This window comes from Lactuca serriola, chromosome 3 (genome assembly GCF_051521515.1).
Source record: "Lactuca serriola cultivar US96UC23 chromosome 3, Lser_US96UC23_V15, whole genome shotgun sequence".
Classification (NCBI taxonomy): domain Eukaryota; kingdom Viridiplantae; phylum Streptophyta; class Magnoliopsida; order Asterales; family Asteraceae; genus Lactuca; species Lactuca serriola.
Genome location: NC_136410.1, coordinates 56,768,953 through 56,792,886, shown reverse-complemented (window position 1 = coordinate 56,792,886; position 23,934 = coordinate 56,768,953).

The following is a 23,934-nucleotide window of genomic DNA, read 5'->3' as shown; positions in this document are numbered from 1 at the left end:
CTCTTCCAAGTTATAAAGTATTGTGTTGGGTCCTAGCCTTAATATTACATTTGGGTGTCTTATTAAGGAATCTTTATCTAATATAAACTTTTCTTTCTTTTTTTTAAGATGTCTTCCAACAATGCTTTGGGCTCAAATTCTACCGGCTACTTATCTCTCATGAATCTTTGTGGGAGAGTCATCTTTGATGGTTCAAACTTTAATGATTGCATCAGGAACATCAGGATGGTCACACGTTACGAGGACAAGGAATATGTCCTCGAAAAGGAGCTGAAAGAAATTGATGAGTCTTCTACTACTCCACAGGAGATCGCTGACTTTAGGACTCATGAAAGAGATGCCACCAAGGTGGCATGTATCATGTTCGCCACAATGACAGCTGAACTCCAGAAGTCCTATGAGGACTTTTACCCTTTTGAGTTGCACATGGACCTGATGGACAGATACCATCAGAGTGCTCGTCAAGAGAGGTATGAAATCGTCTCCTCCATGACAACAACCTGAATGAAGGATGGTGAACCCATCACGGGCCACATGTATAAAATGCAAAGGTTTGTGGACCGTTTGCTGAAGTTAAATGTGACCTTCCCTGATGAGTTGGCTATTGACATCATACTGCACTCCTTACCTCCTTTTGCAAAGGTTTGAAGACCGCCGAAAGTGGTCTCAAAGGTAAATCGGTTGTTACCACTCCTACTCCTAACACCGCACCTGTTTTGGCAATAGGGAAGGCAAAGGGAAAAAGATGAAGACCCTTTCGAATGGTACCAAGGGAAAGTCTCTTGATGACTCCTCTTCGAGTGGAACCAAAAGTAGGTCTGTCACTCCCTCTTCCAACCCAAGAGAAGCTGAATGCTTCTATTGTCATGATAAGGTGAACTGGAAACGAAAATGCCCCAAGTACCTATAAGATGTTAAGGATGGGAAGGTTAAGCCTACCCATGCAGGTATTTACACTATATTGTCTAATAACTCACTGCATACTAATTCTTGGGTCCTTGATACTTGTTGTGGTATTCACATATGTTCTGATTTGCAGGGCCTAAGAAGAAATAAGGATGTGGAGCACGGGAAGATAAACTTGATCATGGAGAATAGGAAAGCTTCACCTGTCACCAATATTGGAGTTTATTCTTTATTGCTGAGTAGTGGGTTAATGTTAGATTTGAATAAGTGTTGTTACTCGTTTGAAATGGCGAGAAATATTTTTTTTTCACAGTTTGTACAAATAGGAATTTACTTTTTCATTTGATAATGAATTTGGTTGTATTGATTCTTTTTATAATAATGTTCTTTATTTTAAAGCATTACCTTGTGATGGTGTATATGAAACTATACCGGTTGTAGACAACTTAGGAAATAATGTGTTGCATATCGATTCTTCCACTACTTTGGATAAGGCATCCTTTTGGCATTGTCGTCTTGGACATGTCAATAAGAAGCACATAGGCCAACTCTAAAAGGATGGAGTCTTGGAGTCATTTGACTTAAGGTCAGATGATAGTTGTGAATCTTGTTTACTTGGAAAAATGACTAAGTCATCCTTCACCGGTACTTGTGCTAGGGGTGAAGGTTTGTTGGACCTCATACACACATATGTGTGTGGACCCTTCAGAACCGCCACAAGGGATGCTAACCGCTTCTTTGTGACTATTACCAATGATTACAGTAGATATGGTTATGTCAACTTAATCAAGACTAAGTCAAAAACCTTTCAAAAGTTCAAGGAGTACAAACAGGAAGTGGAGAATCAGCTAGGCGGGAACATTAAGATGTTTCGATCCGATCAAGGTAGAGAGTATCTTAGTACAGAGTTTCTTGACTATCTTAAGGAATGTGGAATTGTTTCACAATTGACACCTCCCAAGACACCACAGCTTAATGGTGTGGCTGAGAGGCACATTCGAACCTTGTTGGACATGGTTCGTTCCACGATTTGTCGAGCTTCGTTACCAATCGCATTCTAGGGGTATGCCTTAGAGACTGCTGCCCAAATCCTTAATCTAGTCCCTACCAAAAAGGTTGCCAAAACACCTCACGAGATGTGGACTGGGAAACTTCTGACTTTAGACCACATCAAGGTTTGGGTTTGCGAGCCTTTCGTGAGGGGAGAGACTCACGACAAGCTCGAACCTCGAAGTGAATGATGTATTTTCATCGGCTACCCACATAAATCCTTTGGTTACCTCTTCTATAGACCCAATGATAATGTGGTCTTTGTGGAAAGGAGAGGAGTCTTTCGCGAGAGAGAATTCATAAACCAAGGAAACAGTGGGAGGCAAATTGACCTTGAAGAGCTTCAGGAGTCAAGTGGTGAAGAAACCTCAAACCCTAGCAATCAACCTGAGGAGGAAACTCCTGTTGAACCAACTGATGAGTCTGTACCTATGAAGCGTTCCACTAGAGTTAGAAATCCTCCTGAGCATTATTATGGGTTCCATATTACTGCAGAAGGTGATACATTTATCAGTGATAGTACAATGGTAAATCTGGATGAACCTAACAACTTTAAGGAAGCATGGCAGGCCCTGAGTCTGCTAAATGGAAAGAGGCTATGGACAACGAGATTCAGTCCATGTATGATAATTAAGTTTGGAACTTGGTTGACAGTGTACCGGGTCGTAAGACAGTCGGGTGCAAATGGATCTTTAATAAGAAGACCGACATGGATGGGAAAGTGCACACTTATAAGGCACGACTGGTTGCGAAGGGCTTCACCCAATCTCAGGGAGTTGACTATGATGAAACCTTCTCACAAGTAGCGAAAATTAAGTTTGTTAGGGTTATGCTAGCCATTGATGCATTTTATGATTATGAAATATGGAAAATGGATGTCAAAACCGCTTTCCTTAATGGATAGTTGGCTGGGGATGTTTACATGAGCCATCCAGAGGGTTTTGTCAATGCAAACTACCCTGATATAGTGTGTAAGCTTGAGAAATCCATTTATGGATTGAAACAAGCATCTCGTAGCTGGAATCTTTGTGTTGATGAGAGAGTCAAAGAGTTTGGTATTTTGAGAAGCGAAGATGAGTCATGTGTATATATCAGAGCTAGTGGGAGTATAATTAGCTTTTTGGTATTGTATGTGGATGACATACTACTCTTAGGAAATGACATCCCAACTTTGCAGGAAATTAAGTCCTGGCTTGGGAAGTGTTTCGCTATGAAGGACCTTGGAGAAGCTGCCTATATCCTAGGGATAAGGATATTGAGAGATATGAGTAAAAGACTAATTAGACTTATTCAGGTTACCTACCTGGACAAGGTGTTGAAGAGGTTCAACATGCGGAATTCCAAGAAAGGTGATTTACCAATCCAATGCAATGCCAAATTGAGCAAGGCTCAGAGTCCGAGTATAGAGGCTGAGATAGCTAAGATGATTCGATTACTATATGCTTCCATTGCTGGCTCGATCATGTATTCTATGACTTGTACTCGCCCTGATGTGGCCATTGCTTTGAGCATGGTCAGCAGATATCAGGGGAATCCTGGGAAGGCTCACTGGATTGCGGTGAAGAACATTCTCAAGTACCTGCGGAGGACTAAGGATTGGTTCCTTAACCTTGGTGGGAGTGATGACTTGAGAGTAGTGGGGTATTGTGACGCTAGTTTTCAGACTAATAGGGATAATTTCTGTCACACCCCAAAACCAAGAACAGAGGAAACGTTCTGGGGCGGAGGACGTCATGCACAGTATCACAACACATACATATAGTAAACAAGAAAACAACATCATCCATTCCATTAATAATGTATTTTAATATAAGTGTGTTCTGTATAGTTTATAGACACCAAAAATATGAATCAAAATAAAAGATGAGTCTCGCAAGAGCTCCATCTTCTCAAAAGCTGGCATCGGTACCTTTCTACTGATGACCTGAAGATACAAGTTATTTTGAAAGAGTTTATCAGCATTAAAGCTGGTGAGTTCATAAGCATTTTAGTGTCATTATTTGTATGAAAATGTTTGTTATCGGTTAAATGTAAAAGCTTGTAAATGTTTGTAGTAAAGTTGTAAATGTTCATTTGTAGTAGAATGTTCGTTGTATATGTTTGTAAAGCTGTTTGTAAAATGTTCGTATCATCCTAAAAAATCCCATATTTTCTACTAAAACTGTAGTCTTCTACCAAGACTCAAGCTAGGAGTCGGGCTCTGCAAGGGCAGAACTTCGTCGTTGAATCTTTCTAAGAAAGATTCGTGCAGCGCTTCAGCGCTCACCTTACTATACTAAAAGTACAGAAAGAGAAGTCGAATCATGGGGGACCGAAATGCTCGGGGGATAAGAAGAGAAAGACTCTTGAATCAACAGAATGGTACAAGAAATATGAGAGCCCAAGCCTCTTATTTATACTAATTGAATTTACAAAAACTACCCTCCATAATTACTTAATGACCTTATAGTTATATAAACGACTAAACACCCCTTCATAATACCGTTTTAAATAGATTTAACGATGTTTGTACTAAACTAATGTCGAAAGTACTCAACATTAGTCTTATAATAACTGCATCGTCGATACCTTTCTAATGATATATACATTTGTATATATATGTGTACGTATATATGATTTATACTTTATTTTAATACGTAAATATCCTATTATAATTTGTAACTCGTTCATACAAAATCCATTTTTAATGTTCTTTATATCCACACGTTGGTATTTATGAGTACTACAACTTTCATTTAGATTCCGTCAGCTAATTCTCATTCTATCTCAGATTTACAAAACTGTATCGAATTTATCGCGCTCGAAGAGTAAGGACCAAGTTTCGTCCATATCTTTAACATACGATCTCTACTATCGACATTCTTTATATCCACGTGTAGGTAAAAACAAGATCTATAACTTTCATTTAGACTCTGTCGGCTAATTCTCAACCGATCTTATATTTAATAGTAGGAGGAGATTATACTGTTAAATGTCCACGTAAAATTCATAACTTCTACATACTGACACCATTTTCGTTTGTATTTTTACCATTGAGTTCCTATTAAAGAAATATTCAACTCTCATTTAGGTCGCATAGGCCAAAAACCGCTCGAACTAAAATTCGAGTTTCGGGTCGTGCACTACTATGCCAAATCTTAGAAAATTTATAACTTCCTCATACGAAGTCAGATTTTGGCGTTCTTTTTTTGTATGTTCTTAGTTTAACGTATACTATAAATTTTGTTTAGATCACTAAGTCTAAAATGTCTTCTACCGTAAATTCACTATTTACGTCTCCCGGTGTTGTGCCGATTTTGCCTTAAAACTTCGACGGGCCATAACTTCTTCGTTATAACTTGGATTCCGGTGTTCTTTATATGTACGGAACCCTAGTAACATATACTACAACTTGGATAAGATAATCCTTCTATATAATATTCCATCAAAAACTCATTTTTGATGCTCATTGTCTCTAAATTAACTAGCCCGGATCTGCGGGCGTTACAGTTAGCCCTAGACATTTTTATGATATATGTTCCGGATTGTGATCCGATACCGGGCAAGGCCCGAGGTATGTTAGTATGCTAGAGGTCTTTGTGATTCTTACATGTGTCGGTAGTATGTTTCCGAACCAGGGTCTGATGTCGGGGTAAGCCCGAGGAATGTTATATGTTGTATAGTAGAGTATACTTGTTGTCTTCGTGATACATGTATGTGCCTGGTAAGGAGGTGAGTGTGGGAGAGGTCCCGTATCTCACAACTAGTCGAGTGTGGATGGGGTTCCACGACTCATCGGTAGCAGAACAGGGGTGAGGCCCAAGATAGGCGAGGCCTTAGAACAGGAGTACAGTAGAGTATGTTTTTTTTATGTGCTAGTATGTTATATGTTTGTATGTATATAGCGGGCAAGGCCCAGAGACAGGTGGGGCCTATAAGAGACAGATATGTATACCGAGCGAGGCTCGATGCCAGGCGAGGCCTGATGCCGGAGCGAGTCTGATATCGGGCAATTCCCGATGTAGCGGGCGGGGGGCCAATATGTGGTTGTATGTCTGGTATGTGGTAGTATGGGGAGCTCACTAAGCTTCGTGCTTACGGTTTTTAGTTTTGGTTTCAAGTACTTCCAGTAGCGGAGGGAAGAGCTCGTGATGACTGCATCGCACACACCATGATGTTTTAGCATGGGATGTTTTACTGATATATGATATGTTTAGACATGATACTCTGATTAAATATGTTTTGAACGAATGGATTGACACTTATGGTTTTTATTATAGTTTAAAATGAAATTTTTGGACATCATTTTTGGGTTGTTACAATTCATAGATGACATCATATTCTATGTGAAGACCACAGAGCAACATGAGGAACATTTGCATGAGATTCTTGGGGTTTTACGCCAACATGTAACACCTGTGTTTCTGGGCTTGTCATTAATATTGATATAATAGTCTAGGTTAACCTTTGTAACCCTTTTTGAAATAATAGAAGTGTATTATTTGAGTATTATGTTTTTTGTGCTTAATTGCTTAATTATGTGATTTGATTAATTAAGAATAAAAATAAGCGTCAAAACTTAAGTGTAAAATAAACTCGATATCTTTACATAAAGTTGTAATGGCCGAAACGAGGTTTTCGAATATATATATAGAATGCCCAAATCCGACTTCGTATGAGGAAGTTATGATTTTATGAAGTTTCGACTTAGCGGTATGCAGCCCGAATATTCGATTTGAGATCGAGCGGTTTTTAGCCGAAACAATCTAAACGAGAATCGAAGATCTCGTTAGTGGTAGAGAAGCGATAAAATGATAGGCGAGAACGGACGTCGGACGAAGAAGTTAGGAATTTATAACGAAGTTTTTCTGTCCCGACCTTCTAAAAAAATAATAAAAATAAATTCAAAATTAGCCGACGGAGTCTAAAAGAAAGTTGTAGAGCGTAGTCTCACCTACGCGTGGATATAAAGAACGTCAAAAACGGAGTTCGTATGAAGAAGATATGAATTTTTGAAGTTTATTAAATAATTAAAATATACAAATTTAATCTTTAATTCGGATGTATATCCGAAGGAGTCACCGATCTGATCCGAAGTACGCCCAGCGTACCTCGATGCATGCACCGCCTCCGACTCGAGTGCTCCGATGACGCATGCAGTGACGATCCGAGGAGTACGCCCCGGGTAAGGGCATTACGCCCAGCGTACATGCGAGGCTCAGCCTCTATAAAAGGCATGCGAGGGCAGCCAAGAGTTTTGCTCTTTTTCTCTTCTCTCTCTCCTGTTTTGCATCGTTTTGCGTGCCATTTATACCCCGAAGCCCCTGTAATATTCCCGAGCCCCAAAGAAAGTTTTGAAGCCCCGAAGATCCCGAGAAGTGCGATTCCCGAGCTGAAGCTCTGCCCGCGAGGAGCCCGGTTTTTGTGAATAGATCTTCCAGATCTACCGAAAAATACTACTTCTAAAAGTCGTAGTGTTGTGCGATCATCTTCTGATCAAGTAAGTGTGTAGTTACTTTATTCTAACGCATAATTATGAAGTATTTTATACGAAATACGTGTTATGTGTATAATTTTGTTGTTATGTGTGTGGATGTATATTCACTCTCTTCTATCTCATAGATCTGATTTATTTTCTATAAAATACATGTTATGTGGGTGTTCCTCATCTGTTATGTGGAATATGTATTGAATGAAAATGCTATACAGGTTTAAGCTATGTATAAAAATATATATTTTTATCTACTAATATGTTGGGTAGAACATGGGTAGATAGTTGATGTGTGATAAACAGATGAGAGGCCTCGATGTTGTTGTTGTTGATCTAGTTATTCAGCGGAGTATGAATAACGACCACGGACTCTTGCTAGACAGTCCAGTGGAACGCTAGTAGGTTCATAACCTGTAGGTGTTGTGAACGATGTGTTCACCGGTGTACTCTATCCCCCTCATGGTTGCCTTTAGGATATCTATTTTTAAGGAAACCCCTTAGCAGTAATGTCCTTCCCGATGAAAATCCTAGATTAGGTCCCTTGAGATAGATGTTGTTTTAGGGATGTAAAGTGAGGATAACGGGAATGGGTAATCAGGTTGTTGTTGGTTGGTGAAATTAAATATAATTATTTATTGTGGGTTGAAAACCCTATATGCTCACCAGGCTCCCAAGCCTGACCCACTCAGTTTTATTTGTATTACAGGAAGTGACGCAAGGGCATAAGATGGATGAATCATTGAGTTGTTTTGTTTACAAGTCTGTATATGTATATATTTGTTGAATGACATGTAATGTTATCGTTTATGCTTTATGGTCTGTATCGGAACATGACATCCCGAGTTTTGATTATATAATGAAAATGCATCTCTTGATGAAATGCTTTGATAAATATTATTTTATCATATTTTGTTTTGGGAACAAATTCCGCAACTCTTTTAAATCAAAAGGATTTACTCTGAAATTATTTTAAAAAGCATAAATGAAATCGGTCTTTTCTGGCCGAGATTTTGGGGATGTCACACAACATCTCCAAGTGTGTGTTATGGTTGCGTGAGGTTTAGTTTTTGGGTCACCTCATCAATCAGAATGGTATCTTGGTTGACCCTGCCAAGATAGAAGCAAGTATGTGATGGGAGGTTCTGAAGTCCCCATTTAAGATTCAGAGTTTCCTCGATTTGGGGGGATATTATCGAAGGTTCTTTCTAGACTTCTATAAGATTGCAGTTCGTCTCACTAAGTTGATGAGAAAGGATGTTGTGTTTAGATGGGGGCCTAAAAAGCAGGCATCATTTGAAACTCTTCAGCAGAGACTTTGTGAGGCACCGATACTTGGCCTCCCTGCGGGAGCTGATAATTTTGTGGTCTAGTGCTGTTCATTCATTTCAGGATTTGGTGTTATGTTGATGCAGAGAGGGCATGTTATTACATACGCTACAAGGCAACTGAAGCCTCTTGAGGCGAAGTATCCCACCCATGATATGTAGTTGGGGCCACTGGTTTTCGCCCTCAAGATTTGGCGAAACTAACTTTATAGGGTTCTATGTACTATCTACACTGACCATAAGAGTATGCGGTATCTTTTATTAATCTGCCTAATATGAACATGAGACAGAGGAGGTGGCTCAATGTAGTAAAGGATTATGACTGCGAGATTTTGTATCACCCGGGAAAAGCCAATTTGGTGGCTAACGCTTTGAGTTGGAGGGTAGTCAGTGCCCGGATTCAGGATGTATGTTTGAGGATAACTGTGATAACACTAGTCTTGGAGATGATTAAAGATGCACAATGAGAGGCCATCAAGGAGGAGAATCGGAAGAGAGAGGAGGTGGTCGGTTAGGTTTCAATTTTTGATTTCAACAATAGGTGGTTATTGACTCTTCATGGACTAGTTTGGGTACTATATGCTAATGGGCCTCGATGGGTGTATATGGATAAGGCCCACAATTCGAGATTCTCCATTCATCTGGGGGCTATAAAGATGTATCTTTACCTGAAACATAGCTATTGTTGGCCATGTATGAAGAGAGATGTATCATGGTTCGTGGAGTAGTGCTTGACCTTACGGAAGGTCAAGGATGAACATCAATGTCCACACGCCAAGTGGTGGAAGGTCAAGGACGAACATCAGTGCCATCAAGGCAAGTTGCAGCCCTTGGAGGTCCCATTATAGAAGTGGGAGCAGATTATGATGGATTTCATTACAGATTTTCTGAAAACTGCGAAGGATTTTGATGCTATCTAGGTGATAGTTGATCGTTTGAAGAAGAGTGCTAACTTTCTAGCTATTTGTGAGAGCTCTTCTACCGAGAAATTAGTTGAGATTTATGTCCAAGAGGTAGTGGTTCGTCATGAAGTACCGAATTCTATTGTATCAGACCGGGATGTTGGTTTTACTTCCAAATTTTGGAAGAGGTTGAACGAGGAGTTGGGGACCCGATTACATTTCGGTACTGTCTATCATCCGGAGACAGACGGGCAGAGCGATTGAACTATTCAGACTCTGGAGGATATGCCACGGGTCTATATCATTGATTTTGGTGGGAGCTGGGACTCCTACCTTCCTTTGGTTGGGTTTTCTTACAAGAATAGCCATCACGCCAGCATTAACATGCCTCCCTTCGAGCTTCTATATAGGAGGAAGTATCATACTTCTATATGTTGGATAAAGGTTGGCTAGAGGGTCATGGGGAGCACTGAGATAGTGATTAATACGACAAAGCTCATCCAATAGGTTAGACAGAGGTTGCTGATGGCCCAGTACCGTCAGAAAAGTTACGCATATCAACAATGCTCTAAGTTGGACTTTTAGGTTTGAGATTTGGTGCTCCTGAAGATATCACATTGGAAAGTTTTTATATGATTTAGGAATCGGGGCAAGCTGGGACCTAATGTTATTGACCCTTTCAGGGTGATATCCTGAGTGGGCAAGGTGGCATACCAGTTAGAGTTGTCTAAGGAGTTGAGTCAGATTCATGACACCTTCTATCTTTCCCAGTTGAGGATGTTTGTAATCGATGAGACATATGCAATCCCTTTAGAGGATATTCAGGTTGATGGTTGCCTAAATTACATCGAGAGATAGGAAGGTGAATTCCTTGAGGAAAAAGGTAGTAAACCTGGTCAACGTTCAATGGAAACATCGAAAAGGCTCTGAGTGGATTTGGGAATTCGAGGCTGAGATGCGTGAGCATTACCCTGATCTGTTCGTAGAGGCTAACTTCGAAGGCGAAGTCTGATTCTAGTGGGGGAGAATCGTAACAATTGTTTCCAGGTAAATTCCATTCCAACCCTTTGTATTTAATTTTTGTGCATTTAAGGCCCTTGCGCTAGGCATACAATGTTGTATATTGGGCATAAGTCAGTAGGTGGTGACGCATTAATGTTGGATTACGTTGGCGTAGATGTAAGTATACTGAGCATACTCGTGCAGCTCTTTAACCTTGAAATTTTAGGGTTATGACTCATATTTACGCATCATAATCCCATTGGACCTCCTTATGATGAGCCTCCATCACTCTAAACCCTAACATCAAAACTCTATCCCTTTTGAGTGAGATTTGAAGCTTGTGAGTGATTTTTAAGTATTCTTGGAAATGAAGGAAGATCATTCAAAAGGTGTTGTTGCATTTAAGCTTTTGGATCCAGAATCTACATCTCCTTGTTCATCTTTTCAAGGCATAAATTTCATAACTTGGAGCTTATTTTGTTAGATCTTTTTTTAGGCTTAGATTTAGGTTTATTTTGTCCTAAGACCTTGATCTCTGTGAGTATGGAATACTCCAGAGCATATGAGTTGTCCTTTTAGACGTTTTAGGGTGCTTACACTCATAAAAATGTTAGCTTGGTCCTTTCTTTTCTTTCATGCATGTGTTATGGAGATTTTGGTGATGCAAGAAGTTAGGGATTTAGGATTAAGATCTCTTTAGCCATGCAAAGGCATAAAGTCAGGGACTTTCTAGTTTCGGGCATCTTTTTAAAAATGGAGTTTTGGGATTAGCTGCGTACACCGAATGTAATCCTGGTTGCGCCTATCGTAGCCAGTTTTAAGCCCGATCCTTTCATGCCTTGTTCTCTACGCCCAACATTGTGTTGGGTATGTTGTGCGTATGGCCGCAAGTTGACTTTCGTTGACTTTATTACCATTGTGCCATAGGTGGATTTGTGAGGGATTTAAAGGGGCAAAAAGGTCTTTTGTCCTAAATGTGGATTAGACTTGTCTTGGGATTAGTGGAGCATGGAAAATTACCTTAATTATTAATTAGGGTTAATTGGTGTAATTATTAGGCGAAGTGTAGTGTCGGCAGTTCAGGTGTGAGTTTTATCAGTCATATGTGCAAAGTGAGTCTCCTCACTATTCCTATCTATGTGGTAGAATATATTTATATTTGTGATGACCTATTGGGTCTATATATGTGTTATCATTGTGATATGTGTTACAGTGTGTGTTGAGACTTCATGTAGTCTCCATGGTTGTTAATAACTCACTAAGCGTGTTGTTATCCACTAAGACTACGGGTAGTCTCCAGGGTTGCTGATAACTCATAGCTATTTTTTTGTGATGTGTTGTATGTGGTATTTTGGGGAAGTCATTATAATAGCTTCGTGCTTATAGTTGTTGATTAAATTGTGTTTCAGGTACTTCTGAGGACCGTGGGAAGGCAAAAGCTTGATTGTACACATTCGTCTGTAGTTTATGATTTCAGATAATTTGGGACACTCTAATATTTTGGATGATGATCTGTATTTGACATTGTGATTCTCTTGAGATGGTGTTTATGAAAAATATTTTTGTATGAAATTAAAAATGAAAATTTTGGATGTTATAGTGCATCTAACATGATGATGGCACATCTTGTGCTAGGAATGTCACACCTTCTCCAAGGGTGGCACATCTTCCTCCAAGATGGCACACCTCCTACCATGTTGGCACTCCTTCACAAATGGTGCTCATTCCTTTAATGGGGCGCATCTTTTTTCTTGATGGCGCACCCAAGATGACAAAGGGCGCACCTTAACATAAAGTGGCACATGTTGCTTCCTAATGGCGTACCTTTTCTCCAAAGTGGCACATCGGTGCTCATGATGGCGCATCATGATCATGAATACTTCATCCTTGCACCAAGGTGCTCCATACCTCTTGCAGGTGCTCCATACCCACTTTTAAAAGACCCGTTCCCTTGTTACTTGATTCCTTCCTTTTGCTAGATGATAAATTCTCTGCTCATATGATACGTTTCTTTTTCACATGCTTCATTGAGTTCCAAGTGTTCCATTGAACTCACATGCTCAATACAAATACTCCAAATGCTCAAGTTGTATTTAGTAGTTTGATTCAACTTCAAACAATGGCGGAACAAGGGTTCCAGGGATGGCATGTGCTACCCATTTAATTTTCGGACAAAAGGTAAAATTTTTAAAATTTTTTTCACTATAGTGTTAATTTTTCGGCGTGCTATTCCAAAAATCATGTGTGCTATACCTTGGACTTTGTCCTGGTTCCGCCACTGGCTACAAACACACTAACTTTGGAATCGCCTCTCCAAACCCTCGACTTACATTTATAAAATAACTATGAATTGTGTCATTCATTTTAAGGATTCTAGATATTTGAACAAGTTTCGGTTCTAAAATAACCATTAATTCTGACATTCAGTTGTAATTTTTTTTTTTCTTTTCTCCTTTTATGTTTATATAAATTAAAGTGGCATTGATAAAAAAGTATAATACAATAATTTAATTTATAATGATTAGATATCAAAATTGATATATATATATATATATATATATATATATATATATATATATATATATATATATATATATATATATATATATATATATGTTCAGGTTCATTTGAGACCATGCTAATTTTGTGAGACCGTGAGACCAAATCTAAAAATAATTTTAGAATGCAAAATAAAAGGAAAAATCCAATAAAATATTCTAATAAATATTACACTGTAAATATTGTAATGTGATTTTTAGAATGTTAGAATATTATAATAGATTTGTCAGATATATAGAATATTCAAATATTCTACTAGATTATGTAAAAAAAATTATTATTTTTTTTTCTTATTTTTGGTATATATATATTTTTTTTGGAAAATATAAATTCCGAAAAGAATATTTGGAAAAAAAATTCGAAAATTTTCCATTATTTTGCACTTTAAAAATGTTTTTTTATCTATTAAATGAGTGGCTAGGATTGCGTCTCACGGTCTCATAAAATATTACACTGTAATATATATATATATATATATATATATATATATATATATATATATATATATATATATATATATATATATATATATATATATATGATATAATATAATGACTTATATTATATAGTTTATCTACACAAGTCATATTATGTATGCAAACACAAGCATTAATTACGAATCTACACGCTGTACATTAGTCGTTATTGAAAGCATATGCTCAATATCGTCAATGACTAAAATAAGAGTATGAAAACAAAATTTGTGTTCACAAGGCCAAAATAATGGATGAGGTCATGCAAATAAAATAAAAGTTGACTTTAAAGTTTTGTTCTTGCAAATTATTGCTAGTGATGTAAAACTTTTATGAATTTCAATTAAATGTAAAAATTTTATGAATTTTAATTAAATATATATACTGTGAAACGGTGAAATAATTATTGTAAGTCATGTAAGGCTATACAGAATGTCGGTATCCCTTTACGAGTTATGTGTTCTTGGCACCGCCCCATATTATGTAAGTGTGAGCTTTAATGGTTGTGTCTAAGCTTGGTCAAAATCTCCCTCGTTCCTCTCCATCTCTATCTCACTCTTTTTCTTCTCTCTATCACTTTTTCTTCCCTAAACTCACTAGCAACTTACCATTGTAAGACCATTTCCTAAGATTTGTGAGTTGATATTTGGGCGATATGGCTACGTCCTACGCATGGTAAGTTGTAGATATACTCCACATAGCCTAAGTTATAGTTAAAAATATTAGCTAGGTGGTATGGTCACCAGTGACATCCACATCGTTGATTATGTGAGACAGTGTTCCCGTCTCCTGCCTCCAAATCGGGACAACGATATCCATTTGACGTGGTTTAGGCGGTAACGATTGAATAGGACAGTGCTTCCGCCGGTTCTAAGGCACCACATCAGCCCACACGTCGTCCATGTCGGATCAATGCTCTTAAGGGCGTGCTCGGCACAAAGCGTTTTAGAGCATTTTAGAGCTTCTACCTTTTAGCGTTAGACAAAACGCTCCGTTTAAAACAAAAAGTCTCATTTGACACTACAAACTTCTAGCGTTTAGTTTAATCAAAACGCTCCAAATCCAAATGCTACATCATATAGCGTTTAACAAAACGCTACAATCTACCTGCTATCTGCTACAAGCTACCCGCTACCAGCTAGTTTTGCCGAACAAGCCCTAAATATAAAAATTTGTAGTTAGTCACTTATCATGCTTGTTCTTTTATAATACAATATTTTATTTAGTACATTACTTAAGAACAATTGATTGTTGACTAGATATAAAATAAGTTTAAACCAAGCGATAATAATAAAATTTACAGATCAAATTTAAACTACTAATTAGTATGTGGCAACGATTACACGCAAGTATATAAAATTAAGAGTAAATCGTACAAGTAGTCCCAATGGTTTGTAATTTTTTTTTAAATCAAAAAATGTTTCAAATTGTAGAAATGATATATATTCGAGAGTTTTATTAGACCGGAGGGTGTGGGAGGGAAGCTTCTCTCATTTTTGGTGGGCTATACCCCTCTTTCCCTCACTTTCCTTTCCCTCCCCTAAAAACCAAGAAATAGGTGGGAAGCCCTTCCCTCACTTTTTTTTTAATATATTTCATATATATATTATACTCATTTTATAGGGAATTAAAAACCATAAATTTTGATATATTTTTTTATATTTTTATAATAGGTATATAATTTTATAAATATTAAAAAAAAACAAAAAACAAAACTAGCCAATAGCATTAGGAGAGAGAGTGCGGCACCCCCTCCCCCCACCTTTTTTCCTGCGGTTCTTTCCCTCACCCACAGAGTGGTGTTCAAAAGTGAGGGAAATTTCTCTCACCTCTTTTCCGCTCCAACTCCGTCCAACCTTACGGTTTGGTCCATAAAGTTAACATATGTTGGTTTACTCTTTAAATATGTTGAAATGACTGTTTTTACATTCCCGTCAATTCCCTAAATAGTAATTCGTTTAAGTATGATAAATGACATTATCTTTCTTGGAATTATCATACAATCCTAAATAATCTAATTTCATTTGCCCTTATGGTATACTCATAACTAGCATGCTCATGGTCTATATGGCCACCAACAAAAAATGTGAACACCACCCCATATTCTTAGTGGTGGTTAGGGGTGGAAAAATTTGTGGTCAAATGTGATGGGAAGAACCGACAACAACATCCAATAATTTTTTTTCTCTCTCCATGTCTCTCTATCTCTCTCTACCTCTCTCTACATTTTAATTAATTAAAATATATATATTTTTTTAATTTAAAAAAAATAAATAAATAAGAAGAATGTAGTGATGGGTATCCAATAGGTTTAGTGGTTGAATGTAGTGATGAGGTGACACCCACCACTATACTGATTAGTGGTAGAACGGATGGTCTTATAATATTATTCAATTTTACTGTGATTTTATTTATAGAAACACCATGAATATTAATTTTGTCTAATATGTTTTTGTAATGTTAAAAATGCATATAAAGTCATGTGTGCATATTTATTTGTCCGTCCGTGTACATATATCCAATAGCTATTTTATAATAGACAAAATTGCAATAATGTACGCTTGAAATTGTCATTTTGGTGTAAATAAGTTTAGACAATACTAAGGTCCAAAGTTTTTATATTAAATTTTTTTTTTTGTAAATGACATAAAGTGACGAATTTACCCTTGGTGATTTATTTTTTCTATCTTTTTTATTAATTCTATTATTCTTTTGATTAAAATAAATCAATAAGAAAAGAGAAAATGCAATACACCCATATTCCTTTTATCTATCAGGTGCATCACATATCACTGTCATCCCGTGTCACCGGCACAACCAACACCGCCGATCACCACCATCGACGTCGATTACTACCATTGTCGTCGGTCACCACCATCACCACCTCTAGTTTTTTGGGTCATAAGAACGTAAACAATTTTTTCCAGAGCAAACCTTAATTATTAAACATTCATTCTAAATAAACAGAAAAACAAGATCAAGGCAAACACTTTAGCTCGACTTTCCAAATCTGCAAACTTCAGCTCTCCCGGTGGTGATGATGCTGCTGTTTTCTGTAAATGATAGATCCAACAAAGGCTTTTCTATCAGACGGTGGGAGCAACCATTTCGCCAACCTTCATCTACCAAAAATCATTGCCCAAAACTTCATTCTTTCTCCGACCAAACCATTGTTCTTTGCAGATCTGGAGCACCACTTCCTACCTTCTCCGATTTTGTTTACCAGAAACCACCACGTACCTAGAACAACAAGTCGTCACTAGACGAAAAAAAATGACGGCCGTTTAGGGTTTTCTGAAGGCGACGGGTGAAGATGATGTTCTCCACTACCGGAGACGTCTCTCCGTCTTCTCTATTGCCTAGATCGATGGTGCCAAGGTTTGGGTTTTCAGATGAAGGTACGATGAATCTACAGGGAACGGTGGTGATTCCGACGTCCACAAGTTCACGATGACAATAAGGATCCGACAGTGGTCGAGAGATGTAACATAGATCGACAGCACGAGGGTTTCCAAGAGGTGGTGTCGTCGTTGGAGTCGATGGCAAGTATATGATGTAGTGATGGTCGATGGTGGTTGTGATGGAGGTGATGAAAGTGGAAGTCAGAAAGAGATTGGTGGCGTATGGTGGGTGATTTGGCAGTGGTGTATATGTGTTCTTGAGTGTTTGTAGAGAAGATAGAGAGGCGGGAAGGGGTGGGGTTGTATTTTATTTATTTGTGTTTTTAATTACTGTAAAAATAAGAAAACAAAAATTTAAAATTAAAAGGGCAAATCCATCATTTTAAATATTTTTATAAAGTTTTGGACCACTGATGCTAGTCCAAATAAATTGAAGTGACAATTTTCGACAAACCATAAAGACCATTCTTGCAATTTTGTCTTTATAATATCCAAACATGCACCATAAATAAACATATTTTATTTAATAAATTTCAAAATAATGATAAACTACAATTGTTTTAACCAATAAAAAAATAAACATAACATCTATTAAAAAAAACAAAAAAAAAAACATTACAAGAATAAAAAGAAGTATATAATTTTTTCCTAATAACAGTATTCATCATCGTTACCGTCGTAAATGTAATCCGCCAAGTTTTATCGAGGTTGCATGTTTTTATGTGGGTCCTGAGTATCAACGACAATGTACAAATATTATGTTGTTCTTAGTTGAAATTGAATGTGTTTGGGCTCTGTTGGGATATAGTGTATAATATTTCATCATTTATCTTCTACAACTATGTTACGCATTATGATACATGCATACAAAATATATCATAAAGTCTTTAAGTCCAATGGGTGTGCCTCATGTTCAACTATGTGTCACTTCGACTTTAGAACTCCAAAAGCACATTACACATCCTTACGTGCTCCTTCTTTGTCTTCTCTTGAATAATTTTTCTTTTGGTTCCAAAGGGTGTCGGGATGCCTTCACAAATATGGAATAAGCATGATATATTCCATCCGTAAGGTAATATCCAAACTTGTATTCCTTTTCATTCACTGTGAACGGAGCATCCGGTGCCTTTCCTAATAAAATATCATTGAATATTGACGGCAGATCAAGAACGTTGACGTCGTTATTGGAACCAGCAACCCCGAAAAATCATGCCAAATCCATAAATCTTTGGAAGCAACAACCTTTAATACCAATGAAGACGCTCCTTGATGACCACAAGGTAAAAATTTTCATTTGTAAATCAACCAAATAATGCATCCAATACTTCCAAAAGATAATCGGAGTATCAAAAGGTGTTTCAAAATAACATCAGAGTAATAACAAAATCATAGATGTTGAATCTCTAGTTGATGAGATGCAATCAAGTCGGGCCCTTCTTGTAACATCCATAAAAATCATGATAAATTTAAACTTTTTAAATACAACCCAAAACCATAAATTGTTTACAAAATAGTTTTTAAAATATTTCTGACATCCGAGTTTTCCAAAAATCATAGATCATCATAGAGGATATGTATGGTCACGCCTTCGCCTTCCCGCAGTCATCCAAAGTACCTGAAACATAACCCAAAACTATAAGTCAACACTTAGTGAGTTCCCCAAAGTACCAACACACAACCAAATAACATATACAATAACAACATTTACTGGGTCCACAGCTAAAAGATTGGATTACCCCTGAGCCCACAGCGTAAGTCTGGCATGCCCTCAGCCCACAACATATGTCTGGCTTGCTCCCTGACCAGATCAATCATCAGACTGAAATAACATCAAGCCCTTAATATGAGTCTGGCATACCATCCGATCCTCAGCTCGTATATGGAATGCTCATGACTCCTCAGTATGAGTCTGGCATACCCTACCCGACCCTCGACTCATATCTGGAATACTCCAGGGTTTGCTATCTATAGCACAAAGCAGTAAAACCTCAACCTAACCCAACATGTCGACATATAACAAATAATAATGCATGCAAAATCACAGGTAGTCCTACAGATCTACCAGACTAGCATATCAAGAACTAGTATAAACATGCATATTTATTCCATACTCAGCACATCAGGATACCAATACAATGGACTGGCCTCGGTGCCTTTGACCCGTAAGTACAGTGAGGAAAACTCACCTCGCAAATTGGACAAAAGCTGATGAGGTCCCGACTCTAAATCTCAACTCTCTAACCAACACATATTCCAACCAAATGACCAATCTCCATCAAAATCCCCAAATACCCTTAAGGTCAAACTTGGTCAAAGTCAAAGTCAACTGATCAAACCAACTAAATCAATTAAGTCAACCCAACCAAGTCAACTCAACCGAATTGATCGAGTGCGAGTACGCGGGGCATACTCTGAAGGTATGTTTGAGCATACTTCGTCCTTGTATGTTAACCACCATCGGGGTGGTTGACCTCGTACGCAGGGCATACTCCGAGTACGCATGGCGTACTCCTAGGAACTTCAAAACTCATTAAGTGGTTAATGGATTAAACACTTACGTCTATATTTCAGATCCATGACTAAAATACACTCAAGAGTCATAAAGTTTTATGACTTTGCATACCCAGAAGTGCTTAACTTAACTTCTTTATCCAGTAAGACATTCTACAAGATGCATTTAGCAATACATACCATTTGGAACCTATTTTTATGAATTAAGACCCCTCTTAGGGTCTGAAAGGATAGCTTAATGGTCAAGAACATGCCATGTTCAAGATCCAAAAATTTAGGACCAAAAAGCTTCATAAAGGCATCTAAATCTATATCTAAATGCTAGGGGGATAAAGTTGCAAGCTTTATACCTTAGGAAGGTTGCAAATGCTGTAGAAATCCCAGATCCAAGTGCTTCACTCCTTCAAGATGAGGTTTCTTCCTTCCTTCTTCTTCTAAGTCACCAAAATACACACTCTAAGCTTGGACATGACTTCTCAAGGTGAAACTAGGGTTGCAAAAATGTATAAGAGGGATAAAGGCAGATGAGTTGAAGGAAATGAGGCCATAAGAGTGTTTAAATACGAGCTAAACCCTAAAAATTAGGGGTTCCATAATGGAAAGTACGCCCTACATACACTGATTACGTAGTCGGGCACGTCCTAGTATGCTCATCGTACACACGTACGCATGGCATACTCCCCAAGGCTAAATTTACGAAACTGCCACTATGGCCCTTTTGCATAAAATCTTGAACTTAGGGACCAAAATGAAACATAAATAAATCATAGGGTTAATATTAGAAGTACCTCTCCATCGGGATATTACACTTCCCTTTCGAACCAAAAGTACCTGAAACATTTAAAGATAAATCCCTAAGCACAAAGCTTAATGAGTTCCCTAAAAAACAACATAAAATACATAACCCTAATTATGCAACACGGCCTGTATCAACCATCAACCCTATTTCATCCCAAGTGAAGTGCTATGGGCCAAATCATACACTTACAATCACTCCTGCAACGGCCTATTTCAGCCAACATGCCAATTTCATCCTAAGTGAATGCTACATGCAAAATTCGTAGTCTTACAACACCCCTATGATTTCCATGTCCTTCTTCATGGACTTTCATGCAACCGTAACAACAAGAGTCATAAAGAAAACAAGCACTAACGACACAAGGTATCCTATATAGTGTAACGCTCGCAAGATAAGGCTAGACGATTAAAGAATAATAGGATAAATATTCATGATGACGATAAACAAATATTTTTGATAAAAGATTATTTTAGGATAAACAATCAAAACGAAAGTCGTAGGAATCGTAAAACCAAGAGCGTGCATATAAGGAATGCCCAAATCTGACTTCATATAAGGAAGTTATGATTTTTAGAGGTTTCAGCACCGCAGTATACGACACCGAAACCGAAATTAAGAACGGTCTATTGTTAGTTAGAACAATCTAAACGAGAGTTGAAGATCTCATCAACACCTATATGTTGATATAAAGACAATCGAGAACGAATATAGTATAAGAGAGTTATGATTTTTATACGGACTTAAACAGTCCAAGCATATAAAAATATAAATTTAAAAATAAAGTGAGAAATACACAACAGATTGTAAATTGAGAGTTGTTGATCTCGGTGATAACTATGTGTGGATATAAAGAAAGTCAATAATGGAGTTTGTATAAAGAAGATACGATTTTTTAAAGTTTTAAATTTTGAGCTCAAGTGAGCACGCGCGGCGCACACTGACAAGGGGGCGTGAACCAATAGTCCCTCATTCTCCCTCACAATCATCTAGCTATTATCTCTGAAGAACTTTCTTATTTGATCCGATTTTCCCCTAGATTTTAGAAATTTTTAACGAAGCCTTGAATCGTCGAAGAGAAAGAAGCGTTCGGGTCAAACAACTGTTTGTGAACTATCTGAGCTTTTGTCATAAATCTCTGTAAGTTAAACTACACTTATCTTAAATCAAGTGTAACATATATTTATATTCATAGTTGTTATTATGAATTTATAAATAAGATTTATCAGTAATTCCAAGTAATTATACTGATTGATCTACTTAAGAGGATGATATCTAGGTTGAATTTAGTGAGGTGTTTATAGGGAGATTTCCCAATAGTAGACTTTGTATACCAAACGGACCTTTCATCCGATATGATCCTACATGGTTGTTCCTTACTTAATAGATCTTGATGTAGACATTGGGATTAGTGGGTAATCTAGACTATCATTAGTCACTAGGAATATAAGACTAAGACTTAGTAATAATTAAACCTAGGTAAAGCTAAAGTGCTAAGCTAAATTTTTGCCTAAATTCTGAGGTATCTACGTTTAACAGGTGAGTGCATAGTCACTTTCATCTTACACATAGATATGAAGTATTTAGATAATTAAATGCGATATATGATTATGTTCAAAAATGTTATGTGTTAGATGAAATAATATAAGATGATTTTTATATGACTTACTATATATGTATTTTCCTACCTATAATATATTAGGTAGTGATGGGTAATGATGGATGGATAGAATAATAAGAGAGACGGATGATGGGAGATGAAAACAATCATAATAGCCCTTAACTTACTAGTACTATTGTACTAAGCGATGTTGTTATCTAAACAACTATAGATGATGAGCACCGGACTATTGATGGTAGCCCTGTAGAATACATACAATATTGTCAGCAATGATGATTTTGATGATCCCTAGGATAGATCCTTATGAATGAATATAAAAAGAAAACCTATTTATATGTATTGCGGAGAAATCCCTGAAACAGTACTGTTAGTAATGATGATCCTTATGATAGATCCTTAAGAAAAAAAATAGAAGAAAATAGGAATTGGAAATCGGGCTAACTGTTTGATAATTAAACATATTAACTAGATTATTGAAGATTTAAACTCTATGTACTCACCAGGTTTCCCAACATGTCCCAATTAGTTTCTTTGTATCATAACTTTCGGCACGAAGGTATTTAATGTTTGGATCTGATGAGAGATTAAAGGAAATGTTAGCCATTAGATATTTTAAGGCTAGTTATGATTACATTTATATTTTTGCTTCTTGTATCAGTTATAATACCCTAAGTTTTAATAATCAATGAAATACATTTCTTCGGAAATATTTTTTACGGGAAAAATTATGTTATATAAAGAATACTCTGTTTTCATAATAAGCATAAATAAAAGGTCATTTTTGGCCGAGAAAAATAGGGATGTCATAGTTGGTATCAAAGCATTAGTTTAAACGAAGTAGGAATATTTGAGGATTTCTAGACTTATACTTAGAATTCTAAGCAATGATATCATGAGATGTGTGCCTAATTTATTTTTAGTAGTATCCCTGAATTGATAGCACTAGCTTACTTTAGCATAAGATTTTAATTTGTGGTTACGTGCTAAATGATTTATATTATAGCATACGTTAGGTTGCCAAACTGTTATTACTTAAATGAACGGTCTATTGCCGACCATAACTTGGATAAAGACATTTTATGTGTTCAAGCTTCTAAATGTGTAATTATGGGATTAGAACTGGCATATAAGTTTTCGAAGTGATAAGGAGGATTATGCATCTAAACATAATTAAAAGTATTCTCTACGTAATATACCCATGATTCCGGTACCCTGAACGATTGTTCTGGTGACATAACATCATAGTAAGAACACGAAGTGCATTAGAAACAGTAATGGAAATCGACAGCCTAAGCCTAAGCAAGTGATGGGACATGCATCGGTCGTCACACCTGTACCAGAACCTATCACAATGATAGGAGTATGGATAATGATGCAAGCCATGTTAAACCAACAAATAGAGGAAACAAGACAACTACTTTAGGAGAGTAAGGATAAACTTATTGCAACAGTTGTGCAATCTAATTTGAACAAGGAATAGTCAGAAAGAAGGAAACTATAGTAGAGCGGTTAGACATGCGGAACCACGAAGGAGTGGAGAGGACAATACCGAAAGGAGAGGTTAATAGAGATAGTGTAACGCCCGTAAATACGGTATAGACATTTAAAAAACAATAAGTAATAATTATTATAATTAAGAATCCTCAAAAAGGATAATCATTAGTCATGCACGTCGTATACTATATATACTATAAGCTTTTGTTAGTAAATTTATCAATAAGCGGTAAACGACATCTTGATAGAAGGTCATTTAGGATAAATAATCTTAGCCAAGTTAATATGTGCCCAAGATTTCGTACATATAAAGAACTCTAAAATCCGGCATCGTATGATAAGTCATGGTTCTTTGAAGTTTCACAATTAAACCAATACGACTGTGCGCATCATGAAAAGTGAATTTTGGATAGGTTGCTTATTA